Source organism: Meriones unguiculatus, chromosome 18 (assembly GCF_030254825.1).
Source record: "Meriones unguiculatus strain TT.TT164.6M chromosome 18, Bangor_MerUng_6.1, whole genome shotgun sequence".
Taxonomy (NCBI): domain Eukaryota; kingdom Metazoa; phylum Chordata; class Mammalia; order Rodentia; family Muridae; genus Meriones; species Meriones unguiculatus.
In genome coordinates, this window is record NC_083365.1 from 44,195,509 (window position 1) to 44,217,277 (window position 21,769).

At 36.6% G+C, this 21,769-nt stretch overlaps 1 protein-coding gene across 6 annotated transcripts in view; it reads right to left on the reverse strand.

Moving 5' to 3' along the window:
* The window catches only part of Lrrc4c (leucine rich repeat containing 4C), a 1,367,614-nt gene that overhangs the window by 860,117 nt on the left and 485,728 nt on the right, over positions 1 to 21,769 (reverse strand). The window lies entirely within an intron of this gene.

Genomic DNA, 21,769 nt, shown 5'->3' on the forward strand with positions numbered 1-21,769 from the left:
GCACTGTCTAGCATAATGCTTCCATGGATTTCCTTAATTTTGCTTCAAAAGAATACAGTTATGCTCATCCAAGATGTAATAAGCATATTTTGGAATATGCTTTTATGCTCATCCAAGATGTAATATATAGGATTGAGTTTACTTCAGATTATTTATTACAGATAGATTTTTTCTTGTTTATTTATTTTATTCACTTTACTTCCTTATATCCTCTTCTCCCCTCCCCTCCCATTCTTACACCCTCCACTTTATTTTTCTCAGAAAAGGGGAACACCCTTTCCCATCTATTCCAGCTCATCAAGTTGCAACAGGACTGAACTCTCCACTTCCCTTTGGCCTGTCAAGGAAGTCCCACCAGGGAAAGGTGATCTAAAAGCTAACAAGTGAGTTCCTGTTTGATGCAGTCCCCCCATCCTTTGCTAGAGTACCTACTTGAAGCCTAAGCTGCCCCTCTGCTACATCTTGGTAGGAGGTATAAGTCCAGTTCATGCATGGTTCTTGGTTGACAGTTCAGTCTCAGCAAACCATTCTGGGACCTGGTTAATTGGTTTTGTTGGTCTTCTTGTGGAGCTCCTTTCACCACTGGGTCCTTTTCTCTTTCCTCCTACTTTTTCATATGATGCCCTATGTTTGGCTGTAAGTCTCAGCATCTGTTTTGAGGCACTCTGAGTAGAGCCTCTCAGTGGAAAACTCTGACAGGTTCTTACCTACAAATTTAGCAGAGTATCATTCATAGTGTCAGAGGCTAGCACTATGATAGGGTGGGTCTTTGGTTGGGCCCAGCATTATTTGGGCATTCCTTCAATCTCTGTGTTATATGCGTTGTCTTTATCCCTGCATATCTTGTAGGCAAAATCCAGTTATACCTCTTCTGGGTATGTACCCAAAAGATGCTCTGCCAAGCAGATCATCAAGGACATTTGCTTAAGTATGTTCATAGCAGCTTTATTCATAATGCCCAGAATCTGGAAACAACCTAGATGTCCCTCAACAAAAGAATGAATAAAGAAACCGGCGCTTTACACAATGGAATACTACTCAGCTACTAAAATCAAAGAAATCATGAAATCTGCAGACAAATGGATAGAACTTGAAAAGATCATCCTGAGTGAGGTAATACAGAACCAGAAAGACACACAAGGTATGTACTCACCTGTAAGTGGATTTTAGACATATAGTACAAGATAAGCAAACTACAAGGCACAGACCCAAAGAATAGTAATACTAACCCAAAGTTAGTAATAAGGAGGACTCAAGTGAGGATGCATATCACTGAGACTGGGAGACATAATAGACAGAAGTAATGGTTGAAGAGAGGGAATAAGGTAGAAAGGGCCCAGAGAATTAAAAGGATCGGAATAGAGGAAAGCAAGGGCAAGAGGACCAAAGGCCTGTAGGGAAAAGAGAAACTAAGGGTGGGGATATCTCTGTGACAAGCTGCAGACCTACGTCTGGATAGGCTCCTGGGAGGATAAGAGGGGAACTTAGGCAAAGACTCCTAGTAGCAGAGACCATAGAGGCCACAGAGACCAGTTAGGAAAACCTCTAACTGGACTAGCCTTCTAGTAAAGGATGAGGAACACAAACCCACCCACAAAAATTTTGACCCAAAATTCTATGGATATTTATTTAATCCTACAGTAGTAATTCTTAAGGAAAAATCTATGTAATTAATCCATACATAAAAAGATTGACATTACCTCAGCTTCTCTGGAAATTAAGCTTCATATTTTTTTCAAATCATTGTTTACCTAATTGGGATATATTTAACAAGGGGTAATGCTGAAATAGCTTGTTCTCCAAGTGAGAAAATGTTTACATACCCAGTGAGACAAGATACATCTTAGTTGTCTACGATTTGTTGAGAGAGTAAATGTTTTTCATGTTACATTCTAAGACTTGGAGTTAATATTAACCCAAAGGAAGCTATGTTTTTGAAAGAAATAAGAAATTTGCTTTTAACCCTCACAGGACTCTTCTGGCATCCCTGATTTAGGAAGAAGTCACATAACAGCCTTTCCAGTGGAGGTAGTTCCTGAAGGGGCTGAAGTTGTACCCATGGCTATGTTTGTTGCTTACTATTTCCCCATCTCAATGTAGCCAAAGCTGTCAGTGTCTGATGCATATAAGATCTTGTGGCTAGTCACATTATAACGGTAACACACAGTGTACTAGGTCAACGTTTTTGTTGACTGGGACTGTTTTTCACAAGGCCACCCTCTGCACCCAGATGAAAGGGTGGAAAGGTTAAGATGAACAGGAAATTTGGAAAAGGTTCAGCTGTAAAACTTAGAACAAATCTTCTGATAATAGAGCAGGTATTAAATTTATGAGACACTGAAATTGAATTGCTAAGACAAGAGCCATTGTGACTAGAATAGCAAATGTCAGTTCATGAATCTATTCACTCAGCATAGATCAAAAGACGATTAATGCAGATGACACTCACTCAGCTCCACCTGAAACACTGGGGTTCTGTTTTCTTTTGAGCAGACAAAGAAGGCTACAAACATTTCTCACATGGTGTTGGTGCTCAGAGTTCCAAACTCCTAAAGTTTTAAAGTTAGGGAAGTTAAAGTATTGAAAACTTGTCAATTACAATTCCATAATTTTCTGCCTATTGTATCTTTGATGACTTTTGAAAACACATAACTTGTCTTACAGCATCAGACATGAAGATGCTTGTGGTATTGAAAAGTGTCATATGCATGAATATCCCTATATAAGTTCTGTGGAAAGATGAAAGTTTTCTGAATGATGTTCAATCTTGTACTGAAGTCTAATGTCAGGACTTGGGAGTTGAATGAAGAAAAATGTTGTATCCTAAAAGTTTCTCCCTAGAATAGCAAATCCAAAAGAACTTCTGCAAGGACTTTCTTTAGACTGTTGCTAACTCCATTCATTCAGAAATGCATTAATTTATTCTAAGAAATATTTTAAGATATCTCCACCAGCTGTTGTATATTTAGTATGAGAAAGAGTTGTTAGACCAGAGCCCATAGACCTAATATTAAAAACCATTTTGTTTTAGAATTCATTTTTATTGTGGTACACCAATATCCACTATTTATAAAATGCTTATTGCCAAGTTCAACAACTTTCATAGACACAGTCTGACTTGCAAGTCTTGAAATGTTCACTTTCTGATCTTCAGAAGCTGGTTCCTGACTCTTCATGGGCTTCATTGTCCCCATCTTCCAGAAAGTGAAAGTCAATTTCTATGTACACAGTCCAAGAAGAGACTGTCTATTATGCTTGTAATTTAGAATTTAATAATGATCTGAAAGTTTTTAATATCATATTCAAACAATATAAAAATGGAAATAGAAGTCAACTCTGGAAATAGAGAATGGCTCCATTATCTATACAAAGGAATAATCCACAAACCTCATACAAACCTCTACTATTGTATTTGGCGTGATCAAGGGGACAATATCTGAAGCCCAAAAGGCAGATTCTTCCTGAAAGCCTTGGAAAATAAAAAATGCAGGTTCCTTTGAACCTGGAATTGAGCGAGACTGGTTTTAGATTCTGATGGTGTTTTAAGGTACTGACTATATCACAGCGCTAAGGAACTAATACACACTCTGCTGGAAAAAAAAAATGTCGCCTAGTCGAGGGGTCAGTGCATCCACGATAGTAATAGACTATAATAAACCAACAACTTTAGCAAGGATGTAAAACCCAAGCACAGTAAAGTCATCAATTATTATGAAGGAAGTCTGGACCAAATGACTTTCATGGGTAAATTATTTTGTAAAGAACTGAAAACATCCCAACCAGACCCTAGAGGTGAAGGATGTTTAATGTTGATAAAACTATACATGGAAATACATAAGGTGTTATTATTATCCTCAAAGGTAGAATGATCTGCCTATTATCTTATATAGTCCAAGCAGAAACAGTTCAGAAAGCTGAGTTTTAAGAAGTGGTTATAATCAGAATCACAAATTCATCGTTTCTGACAATAATTAAGTCATCATTTCTGACATAGACTCCAGAAATAGCTTCGCAGTGCTTTGAACAACTTACTTAAGGTAAAGAGCCAGGAAGCAGGAACAGTTCTTCACTGAGAAAACACAAAAGTAAATCGAGCTTACTAAGGCAGTACTGAGTGTGAACTGTAATGACTTATAAAGGATATATAAGAAAAATATATTCATGTGACAAATAGTATATACCTGAAAAATTATCAGAAATGAAAAGATATGACTATTTCAATCATTTCTATAGCCAAAGCTGCATTCCCTGGTATTTGAAAAGTTGAACTTCCAACTGCAAAATTAATATTTTTATTACAAATAAATTTATTGCAACAACATAACATTCTTTTCCAAGCTGGTACTGGTAGGATATTTACCTCATTTTTTTAAAAGTAATTTTCTGCTAAATTCACTATCTCCTCTTTAGTTGTTATTATGCCTATGTACTGTGTGCATATATGTATATATGTATATAATATATATGTGCTATATATGATATATATATATATATATATATATATATATAACATACTGAGTCTAGAGATGACCACTTGGGATTGGAGAATCTCTTCAGTGCAGGATCTTGCCACTGGAGAAAACAGATTTTCCCTATGCCAGACCCCCTGTAGTTTTCTTTCATATTTTTTTGTTTGTTTTTGTTTTTTAATCTAAGATGAGACAATAAGGAATTTTCCCTGTCCGAGCAGCAATATGAACTGGTGTTGTCATCATGCCAGTCTTGTTTAGCAAGCATTTTTTTTTTTTTTTTTTGCGAAAACATGTCTGAGACACTTTCTAGCAGCTGGCATCCTCAGCCTCTGAGGGTCTTTCCAGTCTTCCCACTTTCTCTTTATTGATCTTTCCTAAGCCTTAGCTGTAGGATCTTTTTTTTTTTTTTTCAGATATACTAGTTGGTGTTGGGCACCTCAAAGTCAATTATTCTCTGTATTTAAGCAGTTGTGAATATCTGTAATAGTCTCCATCTGTTGCAAAAACAGCTCCCTTTATAATAGATGAAAGCAGCTCTCCTAGTGAACAAGCTCCCAGTCCAACCTGGCATCTGTTGGTTACCCTCAAGATAAAGTGCCATTGTTGAACCGTTGTGGATATTTTGCCAGTCCAGTCATTGTTGCAGTTCATAGGCTCCACAATTGTTTAGGACTAGTTTTTCCTCTCTCTTGGTAGTTTTCATAGTATATTCTGATCTTCTGATACTGTAAGATCCAGCTATCAGGGGGGAAAAAAATCTTTTTTTTCTTTTTTTTAATTTATTTTCTGAGACAGGGTTTCTGTCAGCATAGTGTTGGTTATCCTGGATTTGCTTTGTAGACCAGGCTGGCCTTGAATTCATAAATATCAGCCTGCCTCTGCCTTCCTGAGTGATTACAGGCATGTGTCACCACACCTGGATAATCTTTTATTTTTTAAACAACTATTATTAAACCTTTGAGAGTGAACTAAATGTATACATGCAAACAACTCCCTAGGGTTTGATTTTCTTGAAGGTCTTTGTATACAATGCTGTGACTTTCAGTTTCTAAATGTTGTATATTAAAAAATAAATATGTATTTATAAAAATATATATTTATAAAATAAATATATTTAAAAATATAGATGCCCCCCATTGAGTTGTTGGCCGAAGGTGTCCTGGAGTTCCCCAAATAATACAGCCTCTTGCCATTGGTCTTGGTTGTTCAAGAAAACTCAGTGAGTGAGACACTATTTGTAAAGAAACCACACTCTCTTTTCATGGGGCATAAGAAAGAAATCTCATACTATCCTGGAAGCTTCCTCCCTGATCTCCAGCTTTCATAGTTTAGGAAGGTGTTATGCCAATTCCTGACGGGGAGTAGTCTTCAATAGTCTTGTTAAGCTGTGAACCCCATGAGGCACAGCAATGATCAGCATCACAAGAGCTGTCCATATGAGCACAAGTAAAACATATGTCATGGGAATAAGCATTAATAACTGTTTTCTTGATAGATTTAAGTCCCACTCCAAAGCAGGAAGTAAAGTCCTTGTTCTGTAAATCTAGCTTAAGAATCATGGGGAGGGGCATGGGAGGAGAAGAGGGAGGAAGGAAGTGTGCGAGTGTGAGGGGATGAGGGTGGGGGTTACAGCTGGGATAAAAAGTGAATAAATTCTAATTAATAAAAAAAATAATTGATTTTAAAAAAGAATCATGACTGCAAAACTCATAAGCCCCAGGGAGGGAGGGGGGACCTTCTCAAATATTTTTTGATAAAAATGGACATAGCATCAAACTACTCTCTGAACTTGTACCAGAATAATCATAGAGTAGTATTGCTCTCACTTTTTAACACAGATTTTTAGTAGAGTTAATGGTATATAGTACAGGAACTCATGACTAGTTAAAGTTCAGAGAATAAGTGTCTGCAAAATGTTCAGGCATAGCAAAATCCCTAATGCTCAGAGGATATTGCAGAAAAGGGAGAAAAAGATTGTTAAGAGGTCAGGAAGGACCAAAGAAAATAGCGCCTTCTTCATTCACATATTCAAACCAAATGTGGCTGTTTGTTTTTGACCTGCACAAGACCAAGCTAGTCAATGTTTCAGCATGGTAGACACAGGAGGAACTGTTGAGACTTATTTCTAGCTCAGGAGCTATTGAGTGTTGATAGCTGGGTGGAAAGGGAAAATTTATTTTCCTTAAAATGTGGCCACTTAAACAAACTGTAGGGGCCACTTGTAGGCTGAGCATGTTCCAGTAGATGGCCCACACCAATGTAAATAAGATACATGTGATAGCACAAACTACATTTATTGGTTTATATTTAAAAAAAAAAGAAGAGTTGGGGAAATTGAAGAGTGAATCTGAGAGGAGTTAGAGGAAGGAGTCAGAAGTGAATCAAACCTAAATATATTGTATATAGGTATAAATTTTACTGAGAATTAATTAATATATATTTAAAAATGTATGGATTGCCATTAAAGAAAGGAAAGAGAATATACATGGAGTAAACCTACTGCACCCAGGTTTTATGGAGGAATAGACAAAGAATGAGTTTTGACCCATTATTTAGAGTTAGTCAAGGCTCATGCCATCACTCTGTTCCTGCCTCAAGTAGTATTTAGCACTTCTAGAATAATAATATCAAATTTTTTTTCCTGTTTGAATAGTCACAGTTCCTTTCTGCCTTTTTCTTCTTCACCCCGGAATACATCCCAGAATAGCCAGTCACTTGAGCTTCATATGACCAGTTATGTTCACACAAGGCCTGGAATAGCTAGTACCTTAACAAATGCTTCTTATTCTAATAAAGTTCTGTTTAATCAGTCATGGAACAACACTGAGTGAGGACATCTGGCATAAAGGCTCTTTATATGATACATGGCTTACACCATTAGGCCAAAATTGTTGCAAACCCTTTCCAGGTTTCAGGAGCATGACTATTTCTTCTTTAATATTATAAGCACAAGTGTACTCTTTCTTTAAACACTTTCTCCTCTTCGAAGTGCCCAACAATAATCGAAATGAATAATGCCAACAGTACAAAAATATAAGACCACTGTATTCATGCTGACTGTTCTACAAAATATAAGTATACTTGTTCCATTCATTTTTGCTTATTTAGTAAATCTGTCTTATTGGTTTCAGATGTTACCTCCTTAACTGCTTAAAACACCATAGTAGACTGTAGGAGGCCTCTGGCTTTGCAACTATGCTTATAGGAGACTCTGAAATCTATGTTCAGAATCTTTGACCCATGCATTGCAGAAACCTAATGAGGACTTAAATTTGAGTACATAACATTAGGTAAATTGGGCTCACCCTCTCAGCCTTTCTCTCATTCTTCCTACACTTCACCTGTTTTCCTCTGTCTTGTACTTTCCCATGGTCCTCCTGTCATCTAACTAGAATGATATCTCAGATCAGAGCCTCTTTCATTATCATCCCATTAACTCAAGATTATGTCGGAGCCTTTGCTGCTAAGCGAGTAATGCGACCATATGTATGTAAATTTACTTCTTCAGCTTCAGTTCTTCTATTTGTAAAATGATAAGAGGAAAATGTGTGTTAAATATAGCATTTGGGACAATGTGATTTAATATTGATTTGTTGTGCTTTTACACTTAGCAGTCCTACAATCTGTTGTAGCAAAGAAAAAGAAGGGGGGGATTGCAGTTTGGGATTCTGTAGTATAATGAAAAGCACAATTAATTAATTGATTTGATTTTTTTGTAATGAACTAAAACAGGCTTTCCCACTATGCCCTTAGTGTTAGCAGTTTTGAGATTTGGTCTAATAGTGTTTATTTTCTTTATTCAAGATTGCAACGTGCATTCTTCTCAGGCACTTAGGTATCGTAGTAACTTATGTTCTTTCTAGATGTCTGTCTTTTCTGTTTAGTATGCAGGTGCTCAACCTGTTTTGCTCAGGAAGGGTACTCTGCAATATTCCCCTCTGATTTTTCTAACTCTGACCTGTCTGTTCATTACTCTTCTTTCTGGTTTAACTTGCACAACTCATTTTTACATATTTACACTCATTGACTCTCTATGTGCCCTTTTCATTTTTCCTTCAGCTCATTGTCTGTAGTTCTCTGAGATAACCAATGACACCTTTATGAAATTTTCATTCATATTTTGATGTCACCTCTGTATCCAGTATCTCCTCTGAACATACAATTTTGAAATACAAGTTTGTTTAGCAACGGACAATGTGAAAATTACTTGCCATATGATATATAGTTAATACATAATTATTTTTATTTATTCATTGTATAGATAAAAGATGCAACATATAACAATAATTGTTTTTTAATAAAAATGTCAGGTTTCTAATTTAACAAAGCTTATATAAGTATGAATGTATTTTAAAAATTAGAGATAAAGTAGTCAGTAATTTTAGGTACACTACTCTGAATTAGTCTTTATCTTTAGGAATTACTGCCTTATTCATATTTTAAAATTGTTACATATCTCCTCATATAATTTATATTCATATATATATATATATATATCACACACACAAATGTGTGGTGGTTTAAATTGGCATGGCCCCATAGAGACATGTGTTTGAATGCTTTGCCATAGGGATTAATTAGCACTATTAAAAGATATGGCCTTATTGGAGTAGACATGCCTTGATGGAGGAAGTGTGCCACTGTAGAGGCAGGCTTTGAGGTTTCCTCAGTTCAAGCTATGCCCAGTCTGGCACATGGTCTCTTCCTGCTGCGTGCGCATCCAGAACTATAGTTCTGAGCCCTTTCTCCAGCACCATGTCTACCTGCATATAACCATGCTAGATGAAAATGGACTAAACTTCTGAAATTGTAAGCCAGCACCAATTAAATATTTTCCTTTATTAGAGTTGCCAGGGTTATGGTGTCACTTCACAGTAATAAAACTCAAACTAAGATAGCACACAAAAGTTAGGCATTGTATATCTTCTTTATGATATAACATAAGACTCTCCAATTTAAAGTATCTTAGCTACTTCAGAGTCAGAAAGTCCAAATAATTAAGTAGTTACAGTATGTCTCCCAAGTGTGATGAAAAGAGCGTGGCTTGATAGCTCTCTTAAGGACTTTATGTCATCCTGAGGTTGGAGGCCTTAAGAAGCTTAATTGAGCATGATCTAGTAATTAGTAATGTCAGCTCTGTAAACTCCTAAGGCATTAGCAAGCCACTGACTGCTCAACGATCTTTTAGCCATTGCATGTATAGAGGTGAAATGTCAAGCTATTCATGACCACATCAATATCTGGCATCCTTGTTGTAAATGCAAAGGTTAAGCGAAGCAAGCAAATAACATGAATTCTAATCTAATGTCAAAACTGAATGAGAAAAATAAGATCTTCCATGTTCTTCTTAAAACCTTCCCACAGATAAACACATTCACATATTTCTGATCACTTTGAGCAAACCCATAATATCTCCTGAGTTTCTGCATATGAGTTTAGAATACACAGCAGTAGGGACCCCATGTCTTTGTCTCTTTCTCACTTGTTGTTAGAACTATCTTATTTTGTGAGGGATGCCTGTCGTACTCTAACTAGACATGAGTTTGCAATTTGCTTTGACCAATAAATTAGGTGAAGAGAATGTCTTCCAGTTTTAAGCCTATGTTCCAACTATTGTCCTTATCTGCTATGTGAATATGCCTATTATGTTGGGGGATAAAAGAAACAAGAGTTATATGTTGATTTTATTTAGTTCCTTTACATGAAGCAAACCTCCATCATCTAATAGTCACTGGACTCCAAACATTAAGTATCACCATTAGAATCAGAAAAGTCTTTCAACTGAACCCATATCAATGGGTGCTAACTATTGCAGGCCTCTATTGGGTATGTGTGCATGCATATTGATCTAGAAATATTGCTATAAGCTTACTTTAGTTGAAAATATAATTAACGAGGAGATGGGTTTCTATGTATGTTCAGGAACAAAATGTAATAAAAAACAAAAAAAGGACAAATGGAGAAAAATTATTGACATAAAAAACAACTGTGATTTGTCTAGGGCTATGGGAATTTTCCTTGTAGAAATTCATAGATTTGGGGTACCCAGGAATAGTTTTAGAAGATCATATGGAACAGGAAATAAGGAATATTACTTAAGTCAGCCTAATGAAGTAGTGAAAAAAATCTTCTCTATTTACCATTTTGAAAATATAAGTGTGAATTCTTATTAGAATACACAAAGAGAAGTTAAGAAGATGTCTAGCATTGGAGGACGTTTTCAGCAATGGAACCATAATTAAAAACAAACACACAAAACAACTAGAACTTGAAGTTTCACATTTAGAAAAAAAAATGTTTAAAATGAATTTATCTACTTTATTCTTATTTTTTTCTTTCTTGAAGCAACCAACTGTATAGAATTTGCTTATATAACAGTAAGAGAGCCCCCTGAAGAATGTGAATTGCACTAAGGCCCATGATGTAGTGAGAATTACGGTTTCTTTTAAAACACAGAAATGTATGGGGAATAAATTTTGTTTTAATCTCGAGTATGGGATATATGGCTGGCTCACACTGTCCACAGCAGCAGCCTATGATTTGCCTCATGGTGTGGCAGTGACATGATTTTACCAGCTGCAGATAGATTCTTCAAGTGTATGATGTTTGGCACTCTCAGACACTTGAGAAGGTATATGAATGCTAGAGCCAAGAGAAACATCTGCTGTCACTATTGCTGGTTGCTGGTTTCTGTTGTAGCAACTTGTTGTTTATTAAGTAGTCATGTGCAAAGAGATGAGCAGAAAGACTTGAATATACCGATGACAAAGATCAACCCTGGCCCAAGAAACTCAATGCCTCTAATAAGGAGGAATTATTATAACACATTTGATGCCCTCTTTCCCTTTGAACTTTCTTTCCTATCTAGTGTTGGGGAGTTAGCGGGGTAGTAAAGGATGGGGCATAAAGAGCCCATTAAAGGACATATTCATTTATTATTTATTATAATTTATTCACTTTGAATCTTGGCTGTAGCTGCAAATCCACCCCACCCATCCCCTCTCAGTCCCACCCATCCTCCCTCTACTTCCCCTATGCTTCTCCCCCCAGTCCACTGATAGGGGTGGACATCTTTCCCTTCTATCTTCCCCTAGCCTATCAGGTCACAAAAGGCTGGCTTCATCATCTTCTTTTGTGGTTTGCAAGACTCCATCCCCCCACCCAAGGGAGAACTGATCAAAGAGCTAGCCACTGATCTCATATCAGAGACAGCCCATGATCCCCTTACTAAGACAACCGCTTGGAAACTGAGCAGCCTATGAGCTTCCTCTGAGCAGGGGATCTAGGTCCTCTGTATACATGGTCCTCGATTGGAGTATTGTTCTCTACCAGCCCCCCTGGCCCAGGGTGGTCTCCTTGTGGAGTTCCTATCCCCTCCATGTCTTTCTAACACCCCTTTCTTCTATAAGGTTTGTGTACTCTGCCCAAAGTTTGGCCATAAATCTCAGCATCTCCTTCGATGCCCTGATAGGCAGAATTCTATCAGACCTTCAAAGAAGAGCTAATACCAATCCTCTTCAAACTATTCCACCAAATAGAAATGTAAGGAACATTACCAACCTCATTCTTTGAGGCCACAGTCACCTTGATACCTAAACTGCACAAAGACCCAACAAAGAAAGAGAAATTGAGACCAATCTCGCTTATGAACATTGACACAAAATACTCAATAAAGTATTGGCAAACCGATCCAAGAACACATTAAAGATATCACGACCACAACCAAGTAGGCTTCATCCCAGGCATGCAGAGGTGGTTCAACATACAGAAATCCATCATTGTAATCTACCATATTAAAAAAAAAAATACTGAAAGAAAAAAAATCCAAAACATATGCTCTTCTTAGATGCCAAAAAAAAGCATTTGACAAAATCCAACACCTGTTCATGTTTAATGTTTTGGAGAGATCAGGGATACATAAATATTGTAAAAGCAATAAGATGGCTTCTTGAACCCATCATTAAAACTGTGCAAATGCGGATTAAGCATCTTCCCTAGAGTCCTTGCTGTTTAGCTTCTTTTTTAGTTTTTAACATTTTTTTTATTAATTACAGTTTATTCAATGTGTATCCCAACTGTTTAGCTTCTTTAGGGCTATAGACATTAGTATGTTTCTCCTATGTCCTATGGCTAATAGCCACTTGCAAGTAAGTATATATCATACATGTCTTTCTGCTTCTGGGTTACCTCACTCAGGATGATCTTTTCTAGTTCCCACCATTTGACTGCAAATTTCACGATTCCCTTGTTTTTAATTGCTCAGTAGTATTCCACTGTGTAAATTCACCATGACTTCTGTACCCATTCCTCCATTGAGGGACATCTAGGTTGTTTCTAGATTCTGCCTATTATGACTAGATCTACTAAGAACATGGTTGAGAAAATGACCTTATTGAATGGTGAGGCATCTTTTGGGAATATTCCTCGGAGTGGTATAGCTGGATCTTGAGGAATCACTATTCCTAATTTCTGAAGAAGAGACAGATTGATTTCCAAAGTGGTTGTACAAGGTTACATTGCCACCAGCAATGGAGGAGGGTTCCCTTTTCTCCACATCATCCCTGGAATTTTTGATCTTAGCCATTTAAATGGGTGTGCGGACCTCTACTCTTGCCTGATGCGTCTAAAACAAAAAGGGGGAACTGTAGAGAGCTGCGGAATGCTCTGCCTTAAAGATGGAGCTGGTTTCCGCCTTCCACCTTCCCGATGGTGAGTGCTCTCTGTCAGGAACAACTCCACATTTGGCTAAGGCCGAGGATCTGGCTTGCTTCCATGTATGTGGACCTATCTGCATTGCCCCCGTGGCACGCCTGGGTTGGCTACCCAGAGGCTATTTAAGCTGTGGGCTGGCTTTCCCCGGGGTCCAAGGATTGTTCAATGTTCCTGAATAAACTGCATTGAAAAAAAAAAAAAAATGGGTGTGCGGTAAAATCTCAGGGATGTTTTGATTTGCATTTCCCCAATAACTAAGGACTTTGAGCATTTCTTTAAGTGTGTTCTCTGCCATTTGATATTCTTCTTGAAGAGTCTCTGTTTAGCACTGTATCCTGTTTTTTTTTTTTTTTTTAAATGAATTACTTGGTTTGTTGGTGTTTAACTTCTTCAGTTCCTTATATATTCTAGATATTAGCCCTCTGTCAGATATAGGGTTGGTGAAGATCTTTACCCAGTCTGTAGGCTATCATTTTGTTCTGATGACAACCTTTGCTTTAAAGAAGGTCTTCAGTTTCATGCGGTCCCATTTATTAATTGTTGATCTTAGAGGCTGTGCTGTTGGTATACTGCTCAGGAAGTTGTCTCTGTGCCAATGAAGTCAAGCCTCTTCCCCATTTTTTTTTTTCTAAAAGATTTAGTGTATTGAAGGGAACACAAAATACATATCGGAAGTAAGAGAAGGCAAGGAACAGGATAGGAGCTTACCACAGAGGACCTCTGAAAGATTCTACCCATCAGGAGATATAAGACTCATAGCCAAACTTTGGGCAAAGTGTGGGAATAGTTATAGAAAAAGAGGGAGATAGAAAGTTATTGAGGAGACAGTAACTCCACAAGGAGAAAAACAGAACCAAAATACTTGAGACCAGGGTCTCCTGTAGAGATCTATATTCCAACTAAGGACCATGCATGTAGAGGACCTGGATCCCATGTTCAAAGGAAGACCATAGGGTGCTCATTTTCCAAATGGGTTCCCTAATAAGGAGTACTGGGGCTGTGTCTGACATGAACTTAATGGCTGGCTCTTTGATCACCTCCCCCTGAGAGGGAGCAGCCTTGTCAGGCCACAGAGGAAGATAGTGCAGCCAGTCTGGATGAGACCTGGTAAGCTAGGGTCAGATGCAAGGGGAGGAGGACCTCCCCTATCAGTGCACAAAACCTTCCTAAGGCCAGCCCCATACCCAGAATAAGAAATTCCTAAGATATCATTTAGTTAATTTTGTGTTTCTTTATTTAATAATAATCTTTAATAGCCCTTTTTCCAACTTTCTTTTTTTTTAATAAGTTTAATATTTATTTTACATCTCCCAAAATTATAAATGCTAACAAATAATAAATCTCTGATCATAAATAAATCATTATCTAGGAAATAAATGCATTATCTATATCCTTTGATGAGTTATATATGTTCCAGATAATTAATATTCTTATTACCTCATGAGATCACCAAAATATCATTAATTCTGCCATAAAATTAGTTTGTTGAATTTTTTTATATTTTTATTTTTTAATATTAGTTACAGTTTGTTAATTTTGTATTCCTGCTGTATCCCACTCCCTCTTTCCCTCCCAATCCCACCCTCCCACCCTCATCTCCTCCCTGCCCCTTTCCAAGTCCACTGATAAGGAGGAACCTGGTTTATCAGGTGTCTTCAGGAATGGCTGCAAAGTCCTCCTCTGTGGCCTAGCAAGGCTGTTCATCTTTGGCGGGGGGACAGGGGAGGTCAAAGAGCCATGGAATTCATGTCAGAAACAGCCCCTGTTCCCCTTATTAGGGTACCCACTTGGATACTGAGCTACCAAGGGCTACATCTGAGCAGGGGCTCTGACTTTCTCAATATTGTTCTTTTCTTTGTATTATTTTTCCTATGGATTCAGTTTATTATGGCTCCTGTTTTATGTTCTTATAGGGTTTCTGTGCTACAAATGTGTGTCCCTGTGTCTTTATGTATTCATTTGCTGCATTCTTAATTTTTTCTATTTTTGTCATATTTTGAATTATTTTTTTGTCTTATTTTATTATTTAGATGGCTTCTTTTCTAATGAGTCAACAAGTGTGTGAATCTGAATGGGACGGGACAAAGGGAGGATTGTAGAGGAGTTGGGGAGAGAGAAAATCATTTTCAGGATATATTGTATGAAAAAAAACTTATTTCATTAGAAGAAAAGTAGAAATAAAATAAGAAAATAGGAATGTAGTTGCATCTCAGTACTAAAACGTTTGGTGAGCATATGGAAGATTCTGGGTCAATCTCCAGTACTGGACACAGACACAGACACACAGATACACACACACATACACCCCCACGCCCACACACACTCACGCACATGAGCACACACACACAATTACTTACAGAGACACAGAAACACACATAGTAACACATGTACACACAGACACAAGCCCAGAGATGCACACACATTCACACACACACACACACACACACACACAGATAGAGAGAGCGGGAGGGAGAATGACAGAGAGAGAGAAGGAAGAGCAATAGAGAGAAAGAATATGTAAAGAAAGGTAAAGAATGGAGAATTTCTTTCATAAGGATAATTACATAGTTAAAAGCCCTCTTAGGCTATATGGAGTAACCATTGCTGAATTAAAAAATGTTGAAACATGTGTCAAGCCCATTCAACATACATTCACTCATTTAATGTTGTAAGAGAACTAAGAGAAGGGTACAGTAATGTTATTTTTTGCCTGAGAAAGTGAGTGATACAGGCCAAATAGCTAGTCACACAGATGGTGAGTAAAGATCTGTGTCTCAAACTCACACCCATTTTGTTTAACAAACTACATTGTTAACAAGAACCCATGATTCTCATTGTCATTAAGTAGTTTTTCATTTTTCTGCTTCAGTCTACAGCAAGTATAATGGCCAGATCAAAGTTTCCTTAAAGCCCTATAGAAATGGCTCAATTTTAAAGACCATTTCCTGATCCCCCACAAGTCCTGAGTTCAGTTCCCAGCACCTGTGTCAGGCAGGTCACAATTACAGCTCCCAAGGACTTGAAACACTGTCCTTGGCTCTTCATTTATTCTTAGGTCTGTAAACCATACCCTGACCCAGATGTATAATGCTCATAATTAAAACAAAGATTTCTTAACCGGTGAGGTGGCACATGCCTGTAATGCCAGCACTCTGGGAGGTAGAGGCAGGTGAATCTCCGTGAGTTCAAGGCCAGCCTGGCCTACAAAGTGGATCCAGGAGAACCAAAGCTATGCAGTGAAAGCCTGCCTCGAAAAGCTACAATCAAGTGATATTAATAAAAAGGTTTTCTTAAGGTGGGATAAAAGTCATACACACGCACACACAAGCACACAGAGAGAAATGAACACAGGCACACATACACACATTTACACTCACACTCAAAAGAATACAATTTCAGGAACTGTAGTAAATATAAATGATGTGTAACCTTCAACCCCCAGTGATGACCCAGATAAATCTAGCATGCCCTCCCCAGTGATGAAAATAACAAACCAAGTAATAAGGAAAACAAAAAAGTCCGTTTTTAAAAGTACTTACAACATTCCATTAGCCAGAGTGATAATATCAACACAGATAAGTATCAAGGATTTTCACCCAGACAAATCCTTATTTCAGGACAAGCCCTTCAACTTAACCAACTCACACGCCAAATCATTAAAGATTAATATCTATAATAGCTTTTGTAAAAAGTGAGAATTTGCCTCAGCTTGTCTTTTACATCCTCAAGGTCTAAATAAAGGAGAACATGATATACTCTGCCAATACACACCCAATAAAACATAAATTCCTCATGACTAAATTTCCACTAATATTTACAGATAAATCATGTGGTGTTTTCTCTTGAGGCATCTAAGAACATCACTGTGACTGTCACTCCTAGAACCAGCAGCTAAGAAATGGCAAATATGGATTATGGAGACATGCTAATATATTTTGATGAATAGGGAAGATGGAAACAGGTGCTGGAAAATGTAAAATACTTCATGCAGCCATATATCAAGCTCATATTTTACATAACCTAATCCTTCATTTACTCTCCTAAAATATAGCCATTTTGCAAAAGTAAGACCCTAGCAGAAGTTGTGATGAATATAAAGTGGAGACACCCAATTCTGAAGACTTTCTTTTACTCACATGTTAACCAAATGAAGATCATTTCATCCATTTGTTTATCCACTCAGCAAATGCTTGTACTCTAAGATGATGAGGTAAACCAGTGATTTACACAATTTAGTGTACATTTAAGTCACCTGTCATACCAAAAATGGAGACTAGAGCTGGGGCTCAAGATTCTGAATTCCCAGGAAGAGAAGAAACTGCACGTAGTGGGCCAGTCTTTGTATAGATCAGAAATATTCATTTGAAATTTCTTTATCAGTGGAAATGGTCTCTGTCAGTTCCGTTCAACACAGTAAATTTTAGCCACATATCACTATTTAAATAATGTGTAATATAGATGCACAGTGTTGAAAATTTAATGTTTAGCATTTTAATATTTTATACTTTAATACATTCAATTTTATTATTTAAAATTGTTTCGGTGTTATCATGCATAACAGTTGTGGTGGTCTGTATGAAAACAGCACTCATAGGAGTAACACAATTAGGAATTGTGGCCCTCGTAGTAAGTGTGTCACCAGACCCTGAGGTTTCAGATGCTTGCCCTGGGCCCAGTGGCTCACTCTTTCTTCATACTGTCTTCAGATATGAATGTAGAATTCTCAGCTACATTTTCAGCACCATGTCTGCCTGTATGCTACCATGCTTCCTACCATGATGACGATGGACTAAATCTCTAAAGTATAAGCCAAAGCCCAATTAAAGGCTTTCATTTATAAGAGTTGCTGTGGTCACAGATTCTCTTCACATCTAAAAATAAGAAGACAATTGTAATCCCTGCATTTGGGAGATAGAAGCAGGAGGATTAGGGGTATAAGTTCATCCTAAGTTACATAACATGCTTCAAGCTTCTAGGCACAAAGACCCTGTCTCAAAAACAAGAGTCAAATTTAAATAATTAAGTGTGACCTGTCACTCTTCTATTAGCAAACACGATTCCATAATGATGAGCAAAGTTGTCACATGATAAGAAAGAATGATTACCTGTATAATTGTGATATAGTCTATAGTATATGCAGGTTTGCAATCTTTGTGTGAAAAAAAATGACTTGAAAATCTAAGAGAGCAAGACCTAAGAAAGCATAATTTAGGAGAAGGAGGTATTTGAATATTCTCTCTATGATTCTCCTTCTGAACTTAAACATAATAGGCTAGCAGTCATAAATAAATATATACACATATGCATATAGAGAAAAAGAAATGGGTTGTTGGAGAGTAGGCTATCATTTTGAATTTGTTATTGTCAAGGCTTAGATTATCTATAACTTCCACCAAATAATCCAAAACACTTTGTGTGAGGTGTTGTATCGCACTTTGGCAAGGAGATAGAACCAACAATGCTCAGGCAAAAAGCTGTAGCATTCCTCTACTATGAAGTGAAAATAATAGTATGATAGTTACATGCAAAATCGGACAAAAAGAACCATATTCAATTGTTATAAAACCTGATCGAGTAGTCAGGAAAGGCACTATTTAATCTCTTTGATGTTCATTAATGGATGCCCAGCTTTGTCCTGCTTATGAAAAAAAAAGTGAGAAAAGGGGTAAGATGCAAAGGGATATGTAACTTGTTCATCTCTCTCCAGGTTCTTTCCTAATGTCTTAGTTTGGTATGAAAACAACAAAATACCATGCTGTCCCTATTGGTTTTCGAACTACATTTACCATCCTTGTAGACATTTCAGAAAAAATAAAAAAGTCATTAAAATGTATGCAGTTGAGAGTCTATTGCTTTTCTTTCCTATAAGTTATAGCTGACTAAAAAAAAAAAAAAAAAGATAAATTTATCCTTTTGTTTTTGTGATTTTGCTTCTGATGGAGGAAGAAAGTAAGAACTGTAACTATGGGAACAATGCTATGATTTCCTTTGTTCTTTCTTTTTTACTTGAAAAATTCCCTTTTGGTAGTTTTACAGATATTCAGAGTTAGAATAAAACATCTCAAAGGTGCTGACCAATTTGTAAAATTTCAAATATTTTTTTTAAATTCTCATAACAGTAAAATATATATAAGAAGAACATTTTGGTCACTTCTGCTATGTCAATAATATATAATACAATATAATATAATATAATATAATATAATATAATATAATATAATATAATATAAATGAAGGATTAATAACATACTTTCAGTTGGCTCATATATTCTATAAGCTACATATGGGAGGCATTCATCCTAGAATCTAGATTCATCTCCTTTGAGCCTTTACATCAAACAAAAACTATTCAGACGTTTTCTCAATCTCATCAACTCAGGTTCACAAAACTTAGTCTTTTTTTCAAATGCAAGAACCTAGAATTCTGCTCTGAATGCTCAGTTCTCTTGGCTATCCATACCTTCTCTACCATTGCTTATATTTCTGCATTTTTCTTAATTAGAGCTTGTTTTATTTTCCTCAAAATGTTCTCCCTCTCCCCCCCCCCCACTCTCTTTTCATTTATAACTTCTGACCTCTCTTCTCTTTTAACTAGCTCAATTATCGTTCCCTGTCCTTTGGTGCTCCTTAAATGCCCTTCATTTAGTGTTCTACTTGTTTTTACAAATATGCCTTGGGAACTCCTTATATACTTAAAACTTTCTACTCTAATTAGATTTATAAAATAAGCATGGAACATAGTTATAGCATTTGTAACTGTGACTTTCATAATTTACTTCAGGGCCTGTGGCAGGAAAACAAGAAGTTATTTTCATATTATAAGACAACCATGAGTATTTACTTAGTAATTAACAGCCCAAATTTATACTCTTCATGTACATTGATTCACTCATTTTACAATCTTTCCACGTATATATAGTGAGATAAAATGATGAAGAAAAGCTGTGATTATTCAAAATTGTCCTTAGATAAGCCCTTGAAGAACCATAAATGTCCTCTGCAGTATTAAATTTGATAATACTTTTATTTTATAGCGTAAATTTTGAATTTTTCCAGTCATAAAATTGTTTTAATGACTATGAAATCTGATGGCATAACATCATATTCTCTCTGTTACTTCGTTTAGTTTGTTCATTTACTTCTACATCATGATAAACATGTAGTAAGTGTAATTCATGTTAGATGCGAGAGAAACAATAGAAATTATAATGCAATTCCTGCCTTAAAAGGATTCTGTCCAATAGAGAAAAAAAAAGTAAGCAGTAGAAAATCAGCCTGAGGAAGCAAAGAGCTGTGGAAACTAAAGACAATATGTTCTCATGGTCCTGCAAAATACGCATGCCTGATCTAATATGGAGATACAGATAAATTATAAAGGATGTTTGGAGTCAATGGTAGAAGCATATAGAAGACGTTACTAAATCAATATGAAATATCTTGATCTTGAAACCTGCACTGGGTTGTTGTCAAGAAATGAAAGAACATGATTAAAATAATGTTCTCTCCAATAATACTAAAATAGGCCATAGTGCTAGCTACAATTTTGACTACATATGTTTGTTGAAATATAGATATACAGTGAGAAAATAAAACAATTGTGGTAAAATAAGTGAAAAAGATTAATCTGGTTAAAGTTTCTAAATAGTTTGAAACTTTTCTATATGCCTGAAATTCTTCCAAAATAAAATTATAGTAAATGTTAACATTGTTCAGAAAAAGATGTGAATCAGGGACTTTGAACATGAGAAAAGGAAAAAATACAGGTGTGTTTGGTGGTGTGGATTAAGAAAAAATTGGTAAAGCAATGTCTGTCCATTATTGCAATAGGTCACAAATTTGCAAATAAGAGAAAAGGAATTAAGATTGCAAAAAGGGAATAAAAGTATAGTGAATGGAAATTTTTTTCATATGTTCTTGATTCAAGAAATGTGCCTCTCCATTTTTTGGTCTGAAATCAATGAGACAAGGACAGAAATACCATTTAGGTACTGCATTTTTCATTAGTCTTAGGACAGGGATACTTTGTAATAAAATTACATCTATCTATACATGTGATAACACAAAATTACAATGGTATTCATTGTTGAGCAAAATAAAATGAGCTATGGTTGAAAAATGGTGGGACCTGGAAAGGATCATCCTGAGTGAGCTGTCCCAGAAGCAGAAAGACACACGTGGTATATACACACTCATATAGACATATAACATAGGATAAACCTACTAAAATCTGTACATCTAAAGAAACTAATCAAGAGAGAGGACCCTGACTAAAACGCTCAATCCCCATCCTGAAAGGCAAAGAGAATGGACATCATAAGAAGAAGAAAGCAGGAAACAACCTAGGAACCTGCCACAGAGGGCCTCTGAAAGGCTCTGCCCTGTAGACTATCAAAGCAGATGCTGAGACTTTAAAGCCAACTGTTGGGCAGAGTGCATGGAATCTTATGTAAGAAGTGGGAAATAGTAGGTTGTGGAGAGGACAGGAACCCCACAAGGAGAGCAACAGAACCAGAAAATTTGAACACAAGGGTCTTCCCAGAGACCCATACTCCAACCAAGTACCAGGCATGGAGATAAACTAGAAC